This window comes from Tiliqua scincoides, chromosome 1 (assembly GCF_035046505.1).
Source record: "Tiliqua scincoides isolate rTilSci1 chromosome 1, rTilSci1.hap2, whole genome shotgun sequence".
Lineage (NCBI taxonomy): Eukaryota > Metazoa > Chordata > Lepidosauria > Squamata > Scincidae > Tiliqua > Tiliqua scincoides.
In genome coordinates, this window is record NC_089821.1 from 146,060,316 (window position 1) to 146,080,792 (window position 20,477).

The 20,477-nt window shown below is 45.8% G+C and overlaps 1 pseudogene; it reads right to left on the minus strand.

Annotated features, from left to right (window-relative positions):
- Positions 1–20,477, minus strand: part of LOC136645985 (interferon-inducible GTPase 5-like) — a 105,710-nt pseudogene that overhangs the window by 39,270 nt on the left and 45,963 nt on the right.

Genomic DNA, 20,477 nt, shown 5'->3' on the forward strand with positions numbered 1-20,477 from the left:
CCCCAGACTCTTGTGATGCTCTGCAACAGAAGAATCACAACTATGAGACAATGCAGAAGCATTTACATGTGTCTGAGCAGTCTACAGCAGTCATGTGATACCTGTGCATCTGGGGGTGGGGTGCGTGGGTGGGTCTTGGAACTCTGCTTCAAAGTCATTATAGCCATGAGACAATGCTGAAGCAGTGGGGTCTGGGAGCTCCCAGACTTCAGACACGACTGAAGCAGGTGAATGTGGGGCCTCTGCAGCAAAAGAAGCGCAACCATCAGACTAAATAGCCTCATTTCTGGGTGTGTGCTGAATTCCTGCCCCAACTTGATCCAGACCCCCTCCTTCCCCCGGTAGATGTGGACTCTGAGTAAATGTGGAAATTTTAATATCCTCTTGAAAAGACACAAGTTCTGCTTTCTCAAGAGTTGCTTCAAAGAATTTACACCAATACACGATCAGATCTGAATTAAATTTACCCATTTTTTTTCTCATAACCAGAGATGAGAGATCTTTTCCTGAATGGTATTTTTACAATCTGTGAGCATAGACACCACTTCCACATGTGGTAACTTTGATGTTGGGGGTCTGCTTTTTATATGGGGGTTCTCTGTTGTCACCCTGTGTTGCACCATGCTCTTGAGGGTTGCTGCCTGTTGGGAAAGGAGAACATTAAACATTAACTTTTTTTACTGGATGCCTGCAAAAAACGGGGAACAGCTTTAAAAGGGAATATGCTTGCCTCTTTGAAGGGTGCAGTTGTTTGAATTGTTGTTCTTTATGTTGTTCTGGGCCTAGTGCTGCATTTGGCCTGAATTGTGAGAGTTGCTGCTTGCTGGAAAAGGAGAATGTTAAAAATAACTTAAAAAAAACACAAAAAAACAACTAGGAGCAGGTAAGAAAAAACGTTACAAAAGGGGACGTGCTTGCCTCTCTGAGGAGTCCAGCTGGAGGATGTTCTCAGTCCCCCCATTCTGGAACCATCCACTGGAAAAAAAATTTATTGCCTGGATGAAGAGTGAAAAAAAAAAAAAAGATCAAGGGTATAAGTTCCTAAGGATCCAGATTTGGGGGATGAGGCTCTTCCTGAAAGGGGGAAAAAAGCATTGTGTTTTTAGAAAACTGATTAGCCAGGACTTGTGGGCACATATGCCAGTATTATAAAATATCCTTACCAAAAACCAGTGTGCATCTAGGTGTCCTTTGCAGCAGGAGGTCTAGAACAAAAACGCAAGAGTTCCTCAGCATTTTGCAGAAACAGAAAAGGGGCTTTTCTGCTTTAAATTAGTGGGAATTACCTGGAGAAAGCTTGAAGGTCCTGTCTCTTCAGGCATGGATCTGTCAAGCCAGGCTGGGACTGAGAGAGGGTGTGGATTACGTTTTTAAAAACATGAAATTTCAGACTATTCAGATTTTTTTACCTACCATTTGGGAATCGGTAAGGGTCTCTTGTCCTGCCTTTTCTTAAAGGCCTGCAACAATGAATCTTTCAAATGAATAATTAAGATTAACTGTGTGAGCAGGTCTTGATTTCTGATATCAACATTCCACATAGAAATGCCAACCCCAATTAAAAACTCTGAAAAAAGGCATTTTATCTAAACCAGAAGGCACATGAACAGCCATGCAAAACAAAACCCTCCAAAATGAGTCACCAAACATTCTGGATCTCCCATCTTTGCTCGGAGACTTTGGGCATTAGCAGAAAAGCACTTGTATACAAAATTCCCCAAGGTGGGCTGCTTATTCGCTTCTTTATCCTTGCAGTCTCTTGTTTTGCTGGATGAGCTATCACATCCCATCATGCTTGCACTCCCAATTCCTACTCTGTCCCTGCCTTGTTGTTCTCTAACCTTCCCATCCTCATGTCATAGGGATGAGGAGTCCCGAACCAGATGCCCCTTGGCTCCTGTCGGCTTTCCCCCAGGGGTCAGTTGAAAAGCTGCTCTGCCACCTTTTAAATATTAAGCACCAGCAGTCTGGTTCCATTTTGGTTCAAGTGAAGCCCATCTCTTGTACAGGCCCCACTTATCCCAAAACCTTCCCCAGTGCCTGACAAATCTAAACCCCTCCTCCCGACACCACTGTCTCATTCATGCATTGAGACCCCTGATCTCCGCCTGCCTAGCTGGCCCTGCGCATGGAATAGGCAGCATTTCTGAGAACACTACCTTTGGGGTCCTGGCTTTAAGCTTCCTACCCAATAGTCTAAATTTGGCTTCCAGGACCTCCTGGCTACATTTCCCCACGTCATTGGTGGTGACATGCACCACAACTGCTACCTCCTCCCCAGCACTATCTACCAGCCTGTCTAGATGAGAAGTGATGTCTGCAACCTTTGCACCAGGCAGGCAAGTTGCCATGTGGTCCTCACATCCATTGCAAACCCCCTCTCTATATTCCTGATAATCGAATTGCCCACTACAAGAAGCCCCCAACTCTGCTCCTGCCAAGGAATATCCTTTGTGCAGGTCTGTCCCCTGAAGAAGGGGTCCTCCCTAGGGGATCATTTCCCTCCTCCCCAGAGTGACGTCCTCTAGCCCTGTGACTTCCTACCCTGGTAGCTGGTGAGCTGCCTGCCTGAGGGTGGGACAAAGCCTGCACGTCCCTGGAGGTCACTTTGTGGTCCCTTTCTACCTGCCTCTGCTTTTCCAGGTCAGCCACCAAGGCTTCAAGGGAGCAGAACTGTTCCCTGAGACCCTGGAGCTCCTTGAAATGAAGACACACCCATGACTTATACCCTAGAAGTATATAGTCATACATGTGGCGCTCAGTGCAAAACGCTAGATAGCCACCACCCTGCTTCTGGCTGTCTGACTGCATAGTTTATGTCTTTTGCAGGGAGCCAAAGCCCCTTTTAAATAGACACCTTCATTCCCCAGTTTCACCAAGCTTAATTTAAGGCTTCTGGACTGAAGGCTCTAGAATAGCTTTGTATTCCCACAATCAGTCAAGAACTTGCTTTTTTTAGAACAACACTACCTAAGGAGAACACAAGTTCCCAAAAGGTTAAGCATAGAAGAGACACACAAAGTAACAAAGGCTCCAACTTGACCTGTCCGCTGTACTTGTTGCTCACAGTGGTTCCAGCAATGGATGCATAGCTTAGGAGGATCCAGGCTCCAGGAGGTGAATGGCAAGCAGGAGGGAGAGAGAGGCCACCAAATGCTGCTCAGATGACTCGCTAAACAAGATGGACCCTGATTGCCACCTGGGACTTGGCAGGGTTGTTGTTCCAGGGCCGCCAGCCGGGGGGAGGTGCTCTGCTCAGGCTTCTCCGGGCCGGGCTGCTGGAGCGCTGGGAAGGCGATGGAATGGAGCACAGCCCAGCCTTCCCTGCAGGCAGGCAGGCAGGCAGGCAGCTAGCTGAACAGTCAGAGCTGCTGTGAAGCAGAACCAAAAAAAGGTTGGCCTCATATGGGATTAAGTCCCAGATGATGTGGGTTTTATTATTACCTGCTGTTCAAAAGTAACAGCATCAGATTCAGGGAGTTACTTCCACGACCACCCATTTTCAGAGGGTTGGGTTGGGTAGACAATCTGTCTATGATGGAATAGCCTGTCTGACCCCACATCTGTATCTTCTATGTCCCGTCACTCTCAATTGTGGCACCCCTCACCCAAACTCCTTCCTGACGAGAAATACCTGCTCTCCCAGCAAGGCCCACCTTCTGAGATGGGCCTATTTGTTCAATCATCCAGCAGAGCTGGCTGCTGTAGCTATTATTCTGCTCTCCTCTCCCCCTAGTTAAATGGTATGGAGGGAGAGTGGTCTGGATGCTGGGTCATGAAGCCTGCTGAGAAGTGTTCTCCATCTTCCAGGTGTGATCCCCTGGGTTAAGAGCCATGGGAAAAGTGTCCTTAGAGGATAAGATCAGTAGGAGGATGAAGTTGGAGGTCCCTGGGGAGTCTGTATGGCAAACAGCAACCTGGTGTGGTGTCATCCCTTTTTCTATATCCTTTTCTAGCCAATCAAAAATTGAATGATGCAATATTACATAATACTTTTTCTGCACATCTGGCACCCACGTTTCTAGTCTCACAATGTGAAGGAAAAGCAGGACCTTGACGCTTCTTATCTCCTTATCGTTTAGTCACAGTTGTGGTAGCAAACCTTGTCTCTTCTCTCTGAGCCATCCTCTTGGCACCAAAATAAAAATGTCCCAGAGAAAGGAGACATACCCAGCTGCTAGAAAACTTACAACCACTGCTGCCTTTCAAGTTCTCGACAATGTCTCCTGTTCTCCAGCAGCTCTCAAGATTTTTGTTGTTGTTGTTGAGAATTTCTACCCTGTCTTTCTCCTGGTAAGGGCAATAGAGGCAGCTTACAAAGTTTAGAACATAACAATTATAAAACATTTAAAAACAGTTAAAATGATAAAAGTAAGAAAAACCCCAGTGGATCGCAGAAAAAACAATAGAAATGGTATTTTACGTCAGACAGTGTCAGCCATCAAACACCATCCTGAATAAAAAGGTCTTGGGCCTTGCCAAAAGAGCTGTTGATTTCAAGGGGAGGCAATTCAACAATTGTGGCATCGCCATCCCCCTCACCTCCATCAATACTGGCATGGTTAAAAGGGCCTTTCTGAATCCTAGGATAGGTCAGATTATATGGAAGGTAGGGGTCTCTCAAATACTCTGGTCTCAAGCTATAAAGTCAAAGCTAACACCACTCTGGACATAGGGTGTGGCCAGCTGTAGTAGCGGGCAACTAATGTAGCCCCTGAAGGCCAGGCCCAGCTTTTAGTGGTTCTGGGTTGTGGAAGCTGTTGACCACATGGAGCTGCATTGGGAGGACATTATGGTTGCTTTGGCAGTGGGCCAGGAGGGTGTGGAGCTGCAGGAGCAGGTGCTGGTGGTGACCCTGTGGGAGCAGAATCTCCACTTGGGCATCCTGGCTAGGGTGCTGGTTCAGGATGTTAGGTGGGAAGCTCGTTATGGGTGAGGGCACCAGCATTTACCCACCTCATTGTGGATACCAGAAAAAAATATGTGATAGCATACAGAGCTTATTTATGAAGTTCATTTGGAATGACAAAAAACAGAATAAAGCAGAAGACTGCACAGGAACTAATAACTGGATGTTCTGAATATAAGTAAATATTATCACACTACTATATTGGTAGCTATGTTACAATGGTCAGATTTGGAACAAGGGACATCTGCTTGAGGAATTAAACACATGGGGATAGAAATTCTGTTAGTCATGGATACGGTTACAGAAAAATTGGTAGCAAATGGAGAATCAAAATGAAATAAGGAGAGCAATTCTGAAAATTTGGCACAAATATTGGAAAAATCTAGCCCCAGAAATGTGCCCAATGGAATTTGTAGTATATAAGGACATAAGAACAGCCCCACTGGATCAGGCCATAGGCCCATCTAGTCCAGCTTCCTGTATCTCACAGCGGCCCACCAAATGCCCAGGGAGCACACCAGATAAGAGACCTGCATCCTGGTGCCCTCCTTTGCATCTGGCATTCTGAAATAGCCCATTTCTAAAATCAGGAGGTTGCACATACACATCATGACTTGTAACCCGTAATGGATTTTTCCTCCAGAAACGTGTCCAATTCCCTTTTAAAGGCATCCAGGCCAGATGCCGTCAGCACATCCTGTGGCAAGGAGTTCCTTGCCAAGTGTCAAGAATCCCCTGCCATCCTACAGGGTCAAACCTAAATTCTTCCAGACCTGGCTAAGGGGTTGCATTGCCAAAAGGGCAAGGATATTTTTCAGATATGCAAGCATGAAAAGACAGAAACCAGGATTTATTAATGTTGTACAAGCAACAATCCCCCAGACAGAATGAGATGCAGTGTTCTTGTGTCCAGCCCCTCATCATGTCTCTCCCACCCCTCCCACCACCTGATTCCAGGGACTGGCCTCACACGCAGTGACTGATTGTCCTCCTTTTCCAGGACATACACTCTTTTTTTTTTTGCCATATGTCCTAGAAAAGAACATGAGCCCTTCTTTCCCTGTAAGTAGACCCTTTCATATAGTGCATGCCCTTCATGTAGTTGATGGATTACATGTATTGAATGATGCTCTGTTACTTTGCTTTACAGTCATGTAGCATTTACATTAACTGCATGACAGCAATATACAACTGGTTTTGGCTTCCCTTTTGTCATGTCTTGTATTGTCTCTGGATGTCCCCCTTTCTGGGATGCCCTCTTCAAGTTTGCAGTTAGGACATCTGGTCACTCTGGACTCGGTGACCCTGCCTAGGAGCTCCAACCATGCCCTGGCTGTCTGTCAGGCCCACCCCCTCCCCAGCACTCACCTATGTGCCAGTGGTCACGGTACTGTGGGCAGACTGCATGGTTCCAAAGGTCCCACAAATCCCTGGGGAGGGGTGCTGGCTGGGGGTACAGTGGGTGGCCTGGTAAGCCCGCTCGGTATGGAAGGCCACCTTGAGGGCCTTCCACGTCCCCTGAAGCTGACTGGCCCTGCACCTAACTGGGTAAGAGGCACTTTTTCAAGTGGGTGCTCCTCTTTTATTTAGCAGGGGGAGAGTAACTGGCCCACCTCACCCCAGCACTGTCTGTTCTAGTGGCTGTCTGCTGGTATTCCTTTGCATCTTTTTAGACTGTGAGCCCTTTTGGGACAGGGAGCCATTAGATATTTGATTTTCTCTGTAAACCGCTTTGTGAACTTTTGTTGAAAAGCGGTATATAAATACTGTTGTTGTTGTTGTTGCGCCTCAGTCCATGGGCACCCATGGCCCCAGGCCTCCCTGTTGGGGGCTGTTCTGCCAAATCCCAATCCACTGGACCTCGTGCCCGCTTAAGGCTGATCAGTCCCCTTTGTGCAACAAGCAAAGGTCAGAGTCCAGTTCCAGTCCACAGATGCCAAGTAAATCAGTCCCATCAATCAGAGTTGTCAAATCAGAGTCCAGAGCCAAGAAGCCAAGTTACAGTCCAAGGTCAGGTTCCAGGTAGGTCAGTCAAATCTGTCAGGGTATCCAAGTCCAAAGCCAAAGTCCAGTCACAATCCACAGTCAGATTCCAAATTCAATAAGCCAAGTCAGTCTCCTCTCCTACCTCCAACCTGCATTCCTTCAAAACCCACAAACCCTTTCTGCCTCTGGTACTCCTTATATCCCTGAGGGCCCTATTGCCTTCCAGTGGCTGCAGCTGTGCAGCACGCTCTGCTGGATACCCAGGCCTTACCCTTAAAGGGGCCACTGCTGACACCACAGCCTACCTCCTCGCCAGTTCTTCCAGATTCCACAGGGGCTATGGTGCTTCCCATCAGGATGGGCAGCTATGAGTGGTTGCCCACTGCCCTGACAAGGGCTCCTGTGGCTGCTGGAGACCAGGGCTGGTGGTGAGTGTGCATGGCAGCAATTTTCCACACCCTAATACGATCCCATTGCTCATTGCTGATATCATCATGCTGCCAGGCACTTGGGCGCCATGGCTGCACCGTTGCCATGCCATATCTGTGCCATAGCGGCACCTGACTGAACTGTCTTGGTCGTGGCTAGTCAGGGGGGCTGGTGAGCCTTGGCAACAGCGCTAGGGTTGGCGGGGGGGGTGCAAACGGGGGCATGTGTTGTACTTGTGCAAACGGAGGTATGCTTGTGTTAACTGGGACAGGGGCTCCTCCACTGTTAGTGTTTGGGGGGTATGTGCATTGCACTCAGTTTAGGCCTGGGTGAACCAGGCAGGTAGGTCTGGGCTGGTGGATGAGCCTGGAGCCTAGGTCAACTTGGCAGGTGGACCTGGCCTCCCCCTCTGCTTCTTCCAGGCAGATTGATCTGACTCTGGGATGTCCTTGGCCAGGTCTGTCCAGCAGGTGTGTCCTGGCCCATGCTAACCCAACAGCCATGTGGCTGGAAGGGGTGGGGCCAGCTAGGCCAGACACAGGCTTCATAAGCAGCCTGGGCAGCCTAGGGAGAGGTCACTCCTCCCCAGGCAGCAACAGTGCCAGAGGAAAGGCCAGAGGGGGTAGCAACCCCGGCCTTATTCTACCGGTCTATGACCTGAAAGGGAACTTGACTGCCCTGGTCCTTGAGAGAACGAGCCGGGACTGAGATAAAACCAGGCAGTTACACACGATGGAGTTTCCTGGCCTGAAGCCTCCTTGCTCGGGGCCGATAATGTTTTTATCAAGCCATGTGAGTAGTTTTTTCAGGAGGGGTTTTACATACATTTTTCCAATATTTGACAATAAACTAATTGGTTGGTAATTGACCAGCTGATTTTTGTTCCCCTTTTTAAAAATCAGGACAACTATTGACTGCCTCCAAGAGATGGGCATAATGCCAGATCTATCTACCATGGTAAATCAGGCAATACAATGCTCCTTCCTGGGGTGTTCAGATTCATCTTCCCTCCCCCCTCCTTTTTGAAAACCTCTTTCAAACACCATACAGAGGAGCTGGGTTCATATGCATAGACACCATGTTTGCATCATTTCAAGAAACCAGAAACATACCATTTATTTGAAAAAGAAGTGGGATTATCTGCTATCCAATTTTAGTGGGTAGTATGGGGCAGAACCTGCCCTATCAAATTCCACATATGATTTTTTTAAATGCTCTGCCTCCTGTTAAATGCTGCTCTCTCTCTCTCTCCACCTTACCCCTGCAACAAGCATCAGATCAATCTTTGAAGGATTGTGCCCACAGTGAGGTACTCCACAAATTTTATATTAAAAAAGAGGACTGTATCTGTTATCCAAATAGGGATACCATAGAGAAGTTGTGATATCACTTTAATATTAAAGACCTGTAAAGCTACAGGCATAAGAGTTCCCCCAAGTAAAAAAGAAACGAATTATGGCCTGAACAAATGGATAGGCTGATTGTATTGCAGCAGAAGGGTGAGAAGTCCATTTGTGTCTAAAATGAAAACATAAGCCTAAATACGTAAATTCTTTGACTTGCTGTATCCTCTGCCCCTTAAATAACCTTGAATAAGGTTTCCAGGAATTACCAAATATCACTATTTTTGATTTTTCTGAAATTTAGTTGTAAGTTATTATCTTCCAAATAATCAATACATCTCAAAACCAACCTGTGCACGATTAACAATACCATGTCATCGGCATACACTAAAAAGTGGGACATCTAACTTAGGGTTTTTTAAATTATTAGACAATAACAATCCATAACAGTAAGTACAATCAGATACTTACCTTCCATCCTTTCTATCTATTCAAGAACAATATCCATATTTCACTCTTTCCAAACACTGTTCCAAAATAAGGTACACCCCATATATATATTTTTATGCATATAATAAGCAGAAGACCAATATGTAAATAAATTTCCCCTACAGATTATCTCAGTATCTATTTCCATATCCAAGGTCAACAAGGGGAACCAAATTTTTATAGAATTATCTCCTTTTATTTCACCTCTCAAAATTCTAGCCCTTGTGGTCAATTTCTCTATTAATACATGTTGCCTGGGCCCAGCCCCTCCCCCGGGGTCTCCTCAGGAGCGGGGGTCTCTTCATGGGTAGGGGCCTCCTCGGGGTAAGTCACAAGTAGTGCCAGGACTGGGCCCCCAGGCAGGGCATTTCCCTGGGAGTAGGGCCCATGGCCTCCTAGGAACCTGAAACAGCCATGGGGCTGGCTAAGCCAGCGACAGTCTTCACAAGAAGCCTGGGCGGCCTAGGGAGAGGTCACTCCTCTCCAGGCAGCAGCAGCACCAGAGGGACAGCCAGAGCCTTATAAGGCAACCCCAGCCTTATGATGCCAGTCCATCACCTGAAAGGGGTCTTGGCTGCCCTGGTCCTTGAGGGAACGAATCGGGACTGGGAGCCCCCAGGACCAGGACCCTCCTGGGCTTCCTGGGTCCCTGGGGTGACCCCAGGAGAAGCAGGGCTGCAGGCCTGCGGACTCTCAGCAAACTCCGCCCAATGCTGGCCAGCTGATCGAGGTCCAAACACTGAGGTACCTGGGATCCTCCTGAGGACATCTGGGCTGACCCCGAACACCAGTGCAGCAGGTGACCAACCCCTGGGGAACCCATATCCCAGGGCATCAGGCACCTGCCAGGGAGCTCTGCCTGGAACCTCGAGGGGTTGGGAAGGGTCGGGGAGCGATCCAAATGTGCGCTGACGGCACAAACCTATGTAAGCCAAAAGGGCCTGTGACGTAACAGGCCCCATGAATGTCAAATGTCTGACTCAAGTAAATCGACTGTGCAAAGCGACAGTGTCTCCCGTCCTTCTCTCCACTGACGACCGCCAGTCATCAACAGGTTAAGCCCCCCGCGTTCGGTTGCACACCAGGGGGCGGGTTCTTTGTACTCTGCGTAAAACATGCTTTACATTGCTATTTTTATATAATATTAATACATATAATGTGTTTAAAGGTAAATGAGACAAGGATTTGCCACCAATGGTGGCAGAGAGGTGTGCCTTTTAGCTGCCACCACCGCCTTAGAGTACGCTCTCAACTGGGCCCTAGCCCGTGTATGGTCAGATTCGGTACGAGTCTTTCGCCACTGACGCTCTAGATGTCTGCCCTGCTGCTTCATCATCCGCAGCTCCTCAGAAAACCAAGGAGCCGCTCTGACTCTGCGACTGGGCAGAGGACACTCGGGAGCGATCTCATCCAGGGCCCTGGCCATCTTCGTATTCCAGAGATCGACCAGAGCGCCGGGTGGGTCTCCAGCTCTGGCAACAGGAAAATCCCCCAGAGCCCTCAGGAATCCATTTAGATCCATCAGCCTTCGAGGCCTGGCTGTATGAGGCTGGGCGGGAGGCTGCTGCTATAGCAGGATGGCACTAATGGTTTTCATACTTGAAAATAAGGCACAGTTCTGTGTCAAGAAAGATTTCCAGCTATTGCAACTGAAGCTTTGAAAGTGTTGCTCCCTTTCTCATCTTCCTAAGTCTGTGAAGTTGGATTTTTGGCAACAATAGAAGTAAAAAACACATTTAGAAACAAGTTGCAATTGTCAAACTCCTTGCACCTACCTTACATCAATGTGGATGTTAATGCCACGCTTAATATTTAATGAAGACAAGCACGCCCTTTACACACACCTCATCATGGGAAATAGATTTGAGTTTTTTTGTAAATAAAGAAATCAAAATATTACTTGACTTGCTCCAGGCTCTCCAGCATTGTATATGGTCCTGCTGCTTTAAGGGAAGCTACTAACATTGTACTGTGCAATCTGGAGGGGTGAGTCAGTCCCATACATTCCCTAAGGGGCAGCTGAAATGGGGCTTTGGAAAATCATAAGGAATATGTAGTTTCCTATGGGAGAAGGTGATACTTCAGCATTTTGACCTATAAAGCTCTAATGATCAGGGTAATGGCTGTTGATTTGCTACAACCCAGCACAAGCTCTAGTGCATAGTTGAGATTGAGAGAGAAGCCTCTTCTATTGCTCAGTTCCATACTTTTTCATAAATGCAAGGTGTGCCACTTTGTACAAGTCTCCTGCCATCTGTTTCCCTAGTTTTATTTTGCAGTGGGAAGGACTAGTCTGAAGGAGGACATCTAGTCATTCCTCCTCTTCTGGAGGAGAGGGAAAGAAGGTCTTGCAGTAATTTAAAACTTGTCTTTACCAATTAGGGGGCTTGATGTGTGTGTTAAGGCTTTTCAATGACAATATTTGTCAAGCTGTTTGTTCAGCAAATTGCCTTGTGTGTACATTTATACAGGAATTGGTTTAATTAAGTTTAATTGATACAGAATTAGAACTGCTATAAGCACAGAAGGAGAGTGGTTGAACAGGAATGAGAAGCCTTATTTTGCATATCAACACTGAAGGACAATGTCAAGTAGTGGAAAAGCAGGAAACCTTTTTTTTTTTTTTTTTTTAAATCAAAATTAACAGCTTGCTGCTTGTTGAAGCACTTATCTAAATTATTATGCTGGACTCCAGATTAGCTGAACTATGTAACACTCTGAGAAATGGTCTAGCTGTTCAATACTCACTATCAGAATTGTTAGCGTAGTAAAAGGTTAATCTCTGTTAGCCCTATAAGTGGTTCTGCCCAATGATGTGCTTTTAGCAAGGAGTGATAGGTGTCTATTTGTTTCCAGTGATGGCATTTTTCTGTTTTGAACCACAGCTTGTCTTTCACGTCCCATGCTAAGTCATCTCATCACGAGAAATTACACCTTGCTGGTAGAATTGAAATGAAGAAGTTGCTACAAATTCCTGAAACAGTATACTGATATTGCACTAGGGAGGTGGGAGAGGCATAGAGATAGTCTCTTTCAAATTTAGAGTGAGTTATGGCTTCAGTTGCAGTAGAGAGAACTTTTCCCATGAGCTGTGAGCATCTTGCAGATGGTGTTCTTTACTTTCAGCTGTATTCTAGATTATATAGGCAGGATTAGATATAGGATTATATAGTCTGAGAAATACAAGACTTTTTGTTTAGATACCCAACAATTGTCTCAACCAGATCTCAAAGGGAAGGGAAAAGAGATTTAGTTCCAATGTACGGAAATTCTTTGACCCTGGCAGTGCCACTCCGTGCCTTAAGGGCTCTTGCCCTACTCTTGTGGGGTAGGCCGCCCACGCTCAGCCTCAATTACCCACCGCCAGTGCTTGCACCCCAGAGGTTTCCTTCTGAGCAACCTTATACCAGATTGCTGACACACATACATTCAAAGGAGAAAAGTTTATTACAGAAAGTTAGTTACCTTTACTCAGGTAAAGAGCAGGAGAGAAATGGAAAATGGTTCTTGGGATCAGTACGCATTCAGCAAACAACAAAACTACCTTGATCTACACTGACTTTGAATGCTAAGAACTAACTACCTGTCTAATTTTACCTTGGCAAATGGATGCTCATTCCTGCACCACTTTGTGTGGCAAATGAAAGGCTCAGTAGCAAAGACTAGACTTTTTTAGCATACAATTATGGGAAATATCCCAGGGACCCACGAAGTATCAAGAACCAATTATTCAATTGCAAATATGCTAAGTCATGTCACCCCAAGTTGTTGTTCAATCAGAACTTATGTCACATCCACCTCATCTCCTTCTCCTCTAGCTGATTTCTCACACTTGTGATACATTCCTTCTAATCCACTATCTAACTTTCAAGGTCCCTGCTGGGACTTCTGCCTGCCACATCACTCAGCATTTAAAGAGCAAGTTAACCCTTTTGCTTATTGCTCTGCTACCATTCTGACTACTTTGCCATCTGGCTTCTAAAACTTGTTCTCCGTTTTCCTTTGTTTTTGAATGACCCATACTTACAAGGATAAAAATAATAATAATAAATAATAACTTTATTTATACCCCACCCTTCTCCCCAAAGGGACCCAAGGCGGCTTACAACAGGTTAAAAGCAGATTTAAACATAATATTAAAAAACAGATAAAAACATTAACATATTAACAGATATCATAAAAACAGTAATCAGATAAGAAATCAGGTAAAAGGAGCATAGAGCAGCAGATCATAAAAGAATTGGGCCTGTAAAAAATATTAAAAGATGTAGAAAAGATGTTAAAAAGGCCATGAGCTCAGAAGGCTTGTTTAAACAGAAGGGTCTTCAGGCCTCGCCGAAAAGTCTCAAGAGAGGGAGCCGTTCTTAAGTCAAGGGGAAGGGAGTTCCATAACATTGGTGCCACTACTGAGAAGGCCCTATTTCTTGCCACCGCCCCACGTACCTCCCTAGGCGGCGGCACTTGTAAAAAGGCCTTTTCTGATGACCTAAGAGCCGGATTGTACAGAAGTAGGCGATCTCTAAGATATCCTGGCCCAGAGCAGGATATTGCCCATTACCGGTTTCCTGGATGTCCTTGGTGTTTCTCAATGGTTGTCTCTCTGAGAGGAATACCCCATGATCACAATGATGGCAATTAAAGCACTTCTTCCTTTCTCAGCATCTTATCTGTGTGAGGCCGGTTTCTCTGCTATGAACACAATGAAGAGCAAGAATAGATCAAGGCTTCAAACACTGGAGGAGGACTTGAGGGTATGCTTGTCAACCATCCATCCTCAGACAAGGGACATCATGAAACATCACCAAGCACAAATTTCTCACTGATTTATTTTTTTAAATAACAGTTTAGTTACTGAACTTTAAAGTTTTGAGTAAAAGTTTATTTAATCAAAAGTTATTCATTAAAACTTTAGCTATTCAAGTTTAAATACAATCTTAGTACTCTTTTTTAAAAATAATAAAATATATCCTTAAAAAACCTGTTGGTGTACCTTGACAATTCTGGTGGTATGCCACGAGATGAAAAAGGTTGCAAATCTCTGGTTTAAAAATAGGTTTTGACTACATGTGAATGATCTCTTTATGCGCTGAATTTGGAGCTTAACCTCTTTGTAAGATGTGACTCCATTGCACTGTGGAAATGCAGTTGACTTTGAAGTTGACATCACAAATAAGTATAAATCACTTTTCTTGTTCTCTATTTGATATAAAAATGCCATGTTCCATAAAAACTTGGGCACAATATTCTTTGTCTTTTTATCCTCTGCGCTTGGTAACTGAGGGGTGTGCTCCTTGCTAGGCAGGATAGCATCTGTGAAATCATAAGTGCATCCTGCCATTGACTTTAAAGTCTTTCTTTTGCCTCTTGTATTTGGAAAGATGTACAAGCAACAACATAATATGAATATTAATTTTTCTAGCTTCCTTGCCCCCTATACTTTCAGTTATTGTTCTGCTAAAATTGCCTAATTAGTAGTCCGTGGAGGGGGGAAAAACATAAGATTCCACAACTAATTATAGAATTATGGACATTCTGTTTGTGATAGGAAATTAAAATGCTGAGCAGTTGAGGTCCGGCCAAAGAAAAAGCAAGCTCCTTAATTGCATGTAATAAATTTTATGTGAGAATTGAGTTTTGTGCTGCTGTGTTTATGGCTTTGGAAATAATTGTAGTGATTTTTCTCTTCAAAACACTCTGCTACAAAGCTAGACTTGGTTTGTAGAATCTGTTTCAATTAGCTATGAGTTTCAAGTATTCATAACAACCACAGTTTATTTCACTAGAGAAATTTAATTCAGGTTGAATTGAGAGAATGTGCATTTTTGATTGGCACGTTCTTAAATGTCTTGGTGCATTTGTAGCTCCTACAAGTTTTGTGTTAAATAAATGCAGACCAGGAGGCTCATTTTAAAAGCTTAATGGAAGTGAATTTTCTAAAGTCTAAAACTTGTTGTTTTATCATAGATAACGGGGATGAGGTAGTGAAAGTTGTAATGGATTTCTGGGTTGTAGTTGGTTCCTGTATCTTTTGTGTAGAAAGAATTCTGGTAGGTTCAGTATCTTCTTGTGTATTCTTGTGACAATGTCTCTGTATTCCTCTGAGAGACAGGTTGAGGAGCTCTGTCCTTTTTCTGTAACTAGTTTCCTTAGGTGGATGAATTTCTATTTATATGGTAGTGTTCAAGGGCATTTTTAGTAAGTGAGATAGAAATCTCATTAACTACAACAGGATGGAACCCAAAGGTGCCCTTCTGCATGTAGAAGCAGAATTCTACTACAGAAGTTTTGTGATATACAATACACCATAAGAAGATATGTTTCTTTTCAGTAAGATGGAATCAAGCTTTCCAGAGGTCAGCAAAAGTGCCTACACACTAAACACTAATGTGACTCAGGTTACTCTCGTCCTGAGGAGAGCAGGCGCAACCATGTACTAGGATCTCTGTAGTGAAACTAAAACTGTAAGGCCTTGAATACCACTTCTTGCCTGGCTCTTAAAGACACACCACACAACGCACATATGGATTCATAATTTTTCAGTCTCTCTGTTTCCTAAACGTCCATGAGAATTTGGCTTGCAGAACCACTGTTGAAGAGTTCTTTTATATTCTTCTGTTCAACTATGGCACATAGCAGATACATATGGAGTTCTAGGTTAGGTCATCTTGAAACTCATCCCATTCTGGCTTATTATTATTATTAATTTATACCCCACTTAATCTCCCAATGGGCATTCTAAGCGGCTTACAACAGTACAAATATAAAACCAGATACTTTTAATGCTTATATTTGGTATTTGTTCTGTATCTTAAATCGGTATACAACAAAAAATTTCAATTAAAGCCAGCAGCAGACAGTAAAAACGAAGTCCATAAAATGTTCTAACATAAAAGGTTCTATTTGCCGCTGCCCCTCACACCTCCATAGGCGATAACACCCATAAAAGGGCTTTCTCCAATGATAAGATGAGCTGGATTGTATGGAAGAAGGTGGGTTCTCAGACATCTCCAGGATCTCAAGAAGCACTGACCTTCTTGTTGAAGTTTTGCAGGTAGGATCGTACATTGAAGTATGATTCTGCACCCTTCAATGTACTGAAGGTTTTCCCCATCATTGTGAAGGATCATGCGAGTGGCGTTATTGAAGAATCCTCCAACATAATAATCGCACAACTGGTAGCCTGTAGCCAGAGAAGCAGACAAAGGGTGCAATCCTGACTCGCCCTACTTGCGCCAGCCCAGGAGGGTCAAAAACATGCCGTAAGATACGTTTGTGCCTCCTTGAGAATCGACTGGGCTGGTACACAGAGGCTGAATCAGCCTCCATGCCGATGGAGGGAGCGAGCCTTGACCAAGCTCGGCCAACACAAGGCTCTGAGGAGGAAACGGGGGGTGGCATTCTTGGGTGGGGGGAGGGCAGGTGGAGGGCTGACCCGGGGCTGGTGGGGAGTGGGAGATGGGACTGGGATCCAGCCGTTATGCCAGATCCTAGCCCCCATACCTGAGCAGCACGAAGCGGCTTCAAGCCGCTCCACTCTCCTCGGACGTGCCACCTCAGGAGGTGGTGCAAGTCCAAGGAGACCCATAGGGGCTGCAGTAGCTTACCCAGGAATAAGGAGAAGAGTTTCCCCTTACCTTTGGGTTGAGCCACTTTGCAACCCTATCTTGTGCTAGATACAGCACAAGCTTCCTGGCTTGCCTGTTTCAGCACAAGATAGGATTGTGCTGAAAGCTGCTCTATATCTGCTGGAGTCTGAGGCAGGGTGCCAAATGCACTGTGGTGAGGCACCACCCCCGTTCCTCTCCCAGAAGTAGAGAAGGCAGAGGGCCAAGTAATGGAGGTTGTGGCTCAGGAATGCCACTCCCCTTCCCTACTTTCTCTTCCGCTGTATCCTTCCTCTTTTCTCCAAACAAGGAGTGCAGGAGGAACTTTAGAAGTTAGTGGGCAGATTAGGGAGGGGTACCTCAGTTGGTCTCCTTAATGGGCCAGCCCTGCATTGCACCTTCCAAGACTTCAACAGTGGATCAGTGGATATATTCTACTGTGATTTGTGTTTTCTGTATCACATGTGTGTACAACATGCACTGTACGAGTCATAACGGGAAAAATCTTCAATATTGCAAGTCTGCCTTGTGTGCACCTATTGGGGAGAAAGGCAGGGTGTAAATTGTCTGACTCTAAGGCAATGGTGTGAATGCAAGTTTATAAGCCTTTTTCAGGATTTGAGTATTGCTGTGGAGATCCAAGGTTATTTGAAGTACTGATATCCTTGAGTTGTGAGTTGTCAACAAGCATACAATGTGGAAAATCTGAGAATAAGCAATTTCTTTTAATAACCACATTATGTTGTCATTCAGAGCCACAATGGGAATGCAAAACTTTTCATTGAATTACCAGGATGTCAGTAGCTGGCTTGCCCCACGCTGTTTTCACTGAAGTAGGAAGGGAAAAAAACACCCATCAAGTTATCTGCCTTTTTTTTTTTTTAAGTGAAGAATGTTCCTAGATCTTCATAGGAAACTGATTAAAATGTTCATGCAACTAACCATGGCCCTAGCATTAGTTCTGCTGTACTTTTCTTTCATTATGATCAATACTGATTAGCACATCAGAATTTCTCGCACGTATGGAAGCAATCAAAGTTGCAGCGCACCCACCCTAGGAAATGGTTGACCTGTAACAGTGCGTTCTCTTTGCATAGCTTTCTTTCCTTGAGAAGAGTATGTATAGGCTTAGAAGCTTTATAAAGAAATGTTTAGAAGGATTCTTTTGAGCTGTGGTTGTTCTGAGACTAACTGGGACCTTTGAGTATGGCAAGCCTTTCTCTGCAGGAACCATATTGATGATTAATTTGTGGTGATGTATTGGCCGTGGGAACTCTTGCCCACTTTTTGGCATGCTCTATGAAAATGTAGGCGTCACCAGAATAGTTCAGATCATGTTAAGAATATTTCCATACAGCACATAATAATTTTCTATATTCATGTAGTTTTTAATCAAAAATTTTAATTTTTTTGATTAAAATTTATGTCCAAATTTAAAGTTTGCATGTTGTGGGCATCCCCTTGTAAGATGAGGGCAGCCCAGTCCTATCCAATGCTAGAGCCACTGGGTGCAGGGGGGCAGCAGTGCAGCCTAAGACGTATCCTATGCTGACAGCATCACCATATCCCAACAGAGGCCAACAGACTGGGACTGCCAGCCGGTGCAGACAAAATAGGAACATGAGAAACAAGGCAAGGAGAGGACCGGTGTGGCAGCAGCACAGTGACTGAGCAGCACAGGCCAACCAGCCAGCAACTGGAGCAACTGGTGCTGGAGAGGCAGGCCAGGCCCACCATTGCCTGGTGACCAAGGCATACCTGCCTGGAGAAGGCAACAACCCCTTCCAACTCAGGTATAGCCACGTATTAAGACAGTGCTGGGGAGTCCCAGCATAGAGTGGCATGGACAGGCTCCACCAGACCCAGGCAGCCCACCCAGGGCCCGTGTGCCACAAACCCCAGGGGGACAGCTACCTGAGGGAACAGGCAGAAGGCAGCCTCCACAGTGTTATCCCTATATAACCATGCACACATGGTGCCAGCCCCCCCCCCACACACACACACATGCCCCAGGGTTGCTGGGAGCACCTAGCCCATGCCCAAGGCACACTAGCAGCCAAGTAATCCCTAGTGCCTCCCAAGGGACCCCTGGCCAGTCAGGTGTGCATAGGAGTGGCTGGTCAGCATGCAGTGGAGTGGCTGAATAGACACCGAGCAGACCTCTGGAGTGTGGTGTTGTCTGCCACAGTAAACACTGTAGTGCAGTAGGCCAACACGCCATTGGTTTCAGGCATGGAACCAGACAGGTGCCTTACTGGGCACAGCAGTGTCAACTGGGCCATTGGGGCATACTGACACGGGACCCTGTGTATCAGCCTCATGCTGCAGGGTGGGCGGCCGGCTGGCCAGCCAGGGCAAGCTGCTGACCAGGGCCCCCACCTGTAGGCAAGCACCCTGGTGGCCATAGCCAGCCATGCTGTCACAGTGCCTGCAGCAGGTGTTGCCACCCCGTGCCACAGTGAGGCTGCATATGGGATTCATGGGAGACACAGGGGAGGGGAGAGAGACAAGAGACATGAGACACATTCTCAGTAGGGTGCTGGATGGCCACGGCTATGCTGCTGGTGGGCCACATCCTGCTTGGCAGCTCGTGCTGGGTACCTTTCTCCTGGCTGCAGGTGGCTCCAGGAGTGGAGGCACTGGTCCCGGCCAGCCTGGCCTTGGTGCCTCCTCAAAGCACTGCTACCAGCTTCCACATCTGTGGTCAGCGTTTGCTGCTCCATGGTCTACACAGTGTGGTCAAGCTGCTGCTCTATGTGCTCCTGGCCATCCAGTCTTGCACCCCAGCCTGCCATGGCAACATCATTTGTCTACTGCCACTTGTATTATTACTCTGCCATTTGGTCCTCTGAAGCTCATTCTACATATCTAATATTTTCTACTCTGAACCCAGCTTACAGGATGTTCTCCATTACATCAAAGAGTCAGCATGACCTTTGTTGTTACCAGATCAAAGCACTTATTCACTCTGTACTCCTTTTTAAGTATTGCAACTCTGCAGTCTTACTGCCATGTACATATTCCATATTAAAATAGTCCCGAACTCTATAACCAGCTCTGTGACAGGTGGCAACACTGACAGGGGATGGGGGACATCTGTGCGCAAGCATAGGGTGCTGGCCTCATGTCTGATAGATGTTGCTTGGCTCCCCAGGCGTGTAGGACTGCACCTGCATTGGCCTTACTTACTGCTGGAGAGGTGAGCCTGAAAGGAGAGATGTTAAGTGTTTGCGTTCATCACCTACCAGTGCCCTGCATTTTTTTATTGTTGTTCTATGTCAGGGGTCTCCAAAACCTGGCCCTGGGGCCAGATGCAGCCTGAGGAGAGCCTCTATCTGGCCCACGGCCAGCCTCTGGCCCAGTTGACCAAACACAATCAGAGTTGTACTTGTGGAGTGGGGGAATTGGGGTCCATTTAAATGTGTGCTTTGTTTCTTGGGCTGTATTGGTGTTTGGAGAAATCCTGGACATTTGAGCCCATTCATTCATTCATTCATTCATTCATTCATTCATTCATTCAACTAAGCTCTCTCTCTAACGTATTTAAATTTTAAATTTAATTTTTTTTCCAGCCCTCAACACTGCCAGATGTTTGATGCGACCCTTCGGCCAAAAAGTTTAGAGACCGCTGTTCTATGTGAATGAAAAAACCAACAAAGAGTATTACATAGATACAATGTTATAAATTGCATATTGAAAAAAGAAAACGTGGGGGAA